The 4,528-nt window shown below is 44.5% G+C and overlaps 1 protein-coding gene across 1 annotated transcript in view; it reads right to left on the bottom strand.

The window, feature by feature from the left end:
- Positions 1–336: 336 nt before the first annotated feature.
- Positions 337–4,528, bottom strand: part of LOC110011514 (ATP synthase protein MI25) — a 6,997-nt gene continuing 2,805 nt past the window's right edge. The window contains exon 1 of the mRNA XM_088877382.1: positions 337–4,528. This exon is cut by the window's right edge and continues 2,805 nt beyond it. The gene's annotated coding sequence lies outside the window, so the exon portion shown is untranslated.

Below are 4,528 nucleotides of genomic sequence, written 5' to 3'. Positions count from 1 at the left end.
CTAAGTAGTCGAAGTAAGAATGAAGGGTCAAACGAGAAACTCCTCTAGTCGGGGTTTGGGAAGTGCCTTTGCCCCCGTTCCCAATCGTTGACGCTGACCATCAAGTAGTGCGCGGCCTTTAGATTCTTATTCTCTAGGAAGATTTCGCGGCTGCTCTCAATCTCACTTAGTACTTCCATTCTTTTGAGCCGCTTTTGTTTAACATGGGCCCTCCCCCTCCCTCCGGACCGACAAGACCCCAGACCTAACGAGAGATCTCTCTCTCTTCCTCTCTTGCCCCTTCACCGCGTCAGAGGTCTTTCTCAAAGAAAGACCAAGATAGAAGGAAGAATCGTCGTGATTTATGACTTGGGAAAGCCCACAAACCCCCTTTCCCTTCTCCCCGTCCAGCGGGGGCCTCGCTCTCGCCTTTGGCTCGAGCTACTTCTTCTTCCGGGAACAGATAACTTGCTGCCCAAGTCTACCTCCCAAAAAGCAAGCCATACGCAATTCAACCTACCAACCTCTACGCGGGGGGATCCCTTATCCCCGTGGAGTACTGATCTACTTTAAAAATGAATTATTATTCCTCGTACTTATTATCTTTCGGATTCAATTAAGTCAAAGTTTTTTCTCCGCCCCGTCCATCTTGGATGTGACTTTGGGCATCTTTGACTTCATTGAATATGGAATTCGTGGCGGGGGTTTTTTCTTTTTTAGAGACAGGTAACTCTTTTTTCATTTCCATTAGTAATTCGAATCTTCCACCTCAATTACATCGAGCCTCAAAGTCGGATTCCACAGCTTTTAGTACTTCTGTTACTTTCTGCCCTTCCGCCAGATCTCCCTTTCTTTGTTGTAAGTTTTCCAGAATTAGCTCCTGGGAGCGCTCCTCTAAGCCGGAAGGCGGAGATCTGTCTCCGGAGCCGGAAACTCATCAGTCGTTTAAGTAGGAATCGAAGTAAATGCTTGGTTGTTTAGGGAAAGGGGGGAAGTCATTTCAATCTAAAGATATATAAGCCAGGCTTGTCGACTGAGTCAGGAATGGGACCAAGACCAGCTTTGAGTCTCAGTCTTCTTCTGTTAATGATTCACCGGGACGTTCTGAGTCAATAGGACTTGCTCTTCGATCTGAGAGATCTGCCTTTCCTTTTCTTTTCTTTTCTTTTGAGGCCCTTTCGTCCTAAACCAGCGGAAGAACTCATTCCCTAACCAGAGGACAACCGAGGTGTTCGGAGAGCCTAGGCCGGGCATTTATCTTCGTCCTGCATCTGATTGAGAGCCTGAAAAGGGAAAGAAGTAATTAGGTAGGGGGAACCACCGGGAAACTCATTAAGAGGTCAGTCAGTCTATAAATCATCTAAGTCAGTAGGAGTTGGGAAGTTCTCAAAGGAGACAGAGTCAACAAGTATCGATCTTTCTTCTTAGACAACAGGATGATCTACGTCTACATCTACATCCACGTCTGAGGCAGGAGACTTTGTTGAGCCCTGATCAGTACGCTTTTATTTAAGTCAATGTCCAAGCCTAAAAAAACGGTTTCCAAGTGGATTCAGGAAGAAAACATTATTGTACGTTATTTTTTATTTCAATAGTGCAATTTCAAAAAGAAAAGGGTCGATGTAATTGAGGCTTGTACGCACATTAGATTTTCTAACTCAATTGATCCTACTGTGTCTAGATCAGGGTTCCCGTTTAAGAAAGCTGTGTTAGCTTTCTATTGGCTCCCATCTTACTTAACGGGGCCCTTAGTTGAATACCGATCAAAATTGTGTGAAAATTTTTCACTTTTCCAATAGAGACTTATTAGTTATGTTAAATACCCCGAAAAGTCCTCATTTACCCCGGCAGGCAAGCTCCGCAGCGAAAGGAATGAAATCCGTCTATCTCAATCAGTTGAATTAATGAAAAGGGTCGTGAAAGGTGATCAAATCAGTTTACCTTCTAAGAAGCGTTATGCTTAACACATGCAAGCAAAAATCGAATACTTAGATGGAGGAGGTAGTAAGCAAAACTTTCTACGCTACGATCTTGCTTCTGAAATTTCTAGTTCCCTTGAAAACAACCTATTTATATAGGAATTTTAGTAATAGTCTAGTCCTCTGTGCCTGCTTTATGCTGACGAGAAAAGTCCCCTGCATCGAAGCTTGGTCCATGATGTAGGAGGAAGATTTAGAGGAAGAAGGATTGATATTAGACCGAGTTGTAATAAAGGCAGGTCGAACAGCAGAAAGAGGCAGGGGCAATTCTACTCCTGTAAGCTCATGTCATGTCTCCGTGGCTCCTGCTTTCAGAGGTGGAGGCATCCACCCTTTATCGGTGGGCAGTTGCCTATTGATGAAGAACTACTATTGCTAGCTAGGGGATTCATGCTCCTATAAGCAGAAGTCGAGTGCTCATCGAAACAAAGCAGAGGACTCACTCAATTTTCTTACTACACGGTTTTCAATAAGAAGAATCTGGGAATTCAGAGGTGGATTCTTTGGCTGATGGTTGAGAAACCTGAGATGGGAGAGCAGCAAGCCAAAAGCTCATATCCGGCAATCTCCGACACAGGGATCGGAATGAATTTCTTCTCTTCCCGCGGTAATATCAGATAAAGGTGGTAGGCCTACTCTAATCTTCTTGATCTTTGGGCAAGCACTAAGGTAAGCAAGTGGGCAAAAGGTAATAGGGATGCCAGCATTCAAGTAGGAAAGCCATCCGGGGAAAGGACCTAAGCTAGTTCTGTTCCATCCCGTGCTCGTTCCCTGTTGCTTAATTTCTCGTTCTTTGCTCTATCAAAGCAGTCCTTCCTCTTTAATCGTTGTATTCCCTGTCTCTATCTTTCCGGACCAGTGAGAACGACTCTTGGGTGCATATAGATGAAACTTATTTTCACTGCAGCTTTTCTTTTTCTTTATCGGCTTATTGAGTGGATGTATTTGTATCCAATCAACATATCTTGAAGCACTGAAGCTCGTGAAGCAAAACAACCGAAAGAGAAAGAAATGAATTTCTAGCGTAAGGCAACTCGTGCTACCTATGCTGCTCTTGCTCTGATTAGAACAATGAAGATAGTCTAGCTTGTATAGATGGTAAAGTCTACACATGGATTGGATCTCAAGACGAGGCTTTTTAAAAGGGGGCATGGCAGTGACTATAGCTGGGAACTTCTCCCTCCTCTTAGAGGTGGGTGGGCAAAAACTCATTTCAATGAGACGGAGATCTGCCCCAATTATCATTGCCTATTAAAGATGGAGGCGAATCAAGCAACTCTTATAGATAGATGGGATAGGAAGGAAGAACCACTGATAGCATTTGCAGCTGCTTCTTTCCGATCGATATACAAGGGGTTGGACGGTACGGTTCTTCTTTCCGTTTTTTTACGTGGCAAGAGAGGTTTATTATCCAATAGCAGGTGCTCCTTTTTGAGGGTAGGGTCTTTCTTCGAAATGGTATAGGAACAGCGGATACTACTAGGGATGGGAAAGCAGCTCCTGCGGTTTCTAACCCAATTAGTTAGTTAGGGCTTTGAAGTAGTGGGTTAGGCACGCATCCCTTGAATCGGGTGTAAGCAGTTCAAGTAGTCCGCTAATCTAAAGGAAGCAAACCAGACTAATACTATCTATTCCTATTCTATGCCCGCAATCAAAGCCTTTAGCCGGCCAGCAAAGTCAAGCTATAATGAGTTGTTTCCACGGTCTGCTATTCCGGGGAGACTTTCTTTTTGATCGGAATGCAGCTGGCTTACCTTTTTCTTTTGAATCACCTAGCAAAAAAGCCTAAGCGCCTATTCTTCCATGAAAGCTGTTAGGAAGGGGGATTAGCGAGACCTCATCCCTAGGAAGAAGCAGTGGAAAGTACGGAAGCAGAAAGGGAGACTAGGACAGCAAGGAGGTACTAAGTAGTAGCGGAAGAGTACGCTTGTGGAAGGGCATTTCCAATAGCATTTCACTTGGGAGGGCAGTTGGCTTGGAATCATCTTCAACAATCGAAAGAAAGACTGCAGACATAAGCATTTCCCAACTTTGAATATCACCATATCCAGGTCAAGGCTCCTTAGCTGGCTGCTTCAGTTACAGAGGAGGAGGACGAGAACTGATAAAGGGACTACAACGAACGAAAGGATTGAACCAAGGGCTATTACTCTAATCCCGGGCTAAAGGGGCATTCGATGGTCTTCGAGATGGTATAGTTCCATTCCAGATTTTATAGTAGGGATCGATTGTCTTGTCTGAGGAATTACAAGTGGACGATTAAGCAAGCTTCCTTTAACGTCCTTTTTACCCATCTCTGTATAGGCGTCCTTGGACGAACCGGCATCCTTTCTTTTAACTGACTTTTCTGTTCCAGTTAGGGCCACAAGACAAGCAGATCTCCGTTGGCAGGGCAGTAACCTTATTAAGTGAGCCTTCCACCAGCAAGAAAACTCAAAAGCTCCTCTCCTTATCAGTCGAGTGGCTGGAGCGGAGTTAGCGCAACGGCTTTCGCGCTAGCGCGCTCATCCTTTTAAAGTTCCCTTTCTAGCATCGGTTACTAATTCAATTGGCTTGGATGAAAGGGATAG

Source organism: Sesamum indicum, unplaced genomic scaffold (genome assembly GCF_026168435.1).
Source record: "Sesamum indicum cultivar Baizhima isolate 11 unplaced genomic scaffold, ASM2616843v1 HiC_scaffold_92, whole genome shotgun sequence".
In the NCBI taxonomy this organism is placed as follows: domain Eukaryota; kingdom Viridiplantae; phylum Streptophyta; class Magnoliopsida; order Lamiales; family Pedaliaceae; genus Sesamum; species Sesamum indicum.
Note: the sequence above shows the minus strand (reverse complement) of the source record. Positions and strands in the feature narration are given on the sequence as shown.